We start from the raw sequence: 217 nt of genomic DNA, 5'->3' as shown, positions 1-217 counted from the left end.
TGCACAAACCAGAGTGGGCAATCTTGGTTTCTCCCCCAGGGAGGGATGGTGTTCATTTGTTTGTTTGTTTGAGTACTTTCACCTTTTTCAGACTTTGAAGAGGGCATACTTGAGGTATGCTGAACATTTCATGCCAGCTTTTCACTCGCTATCTGTGGCATTATCTGGTGCAGTGTTTGTGCTTGTTTTGGAGCAGCTCAAACTGTAGGATCCTTGG

Source organism: Pygoscelis adeliae, unplaced genomic scaffold (assembly GCF_000699105.1).
Source record: "Pygoscelis adeliae isolate BGI_AS28 unplaced genomic scaffold, ASM69910v1 Scaffold14, whole genome shotgun sequence".
In the NCBI taxonomy this organism is placed as follows: domain Eukaryota; kingdom Metazoa; phylum Chordata; class Aves; order Sphenisciformes; family Spheniscidae; genus Pygoscelis; species Pygoscelis adeliae.
The sequence above is the reverse complement of the archived record's forward strand: the minus strand, read 5'-3'. Positions refer to the sequence as shown.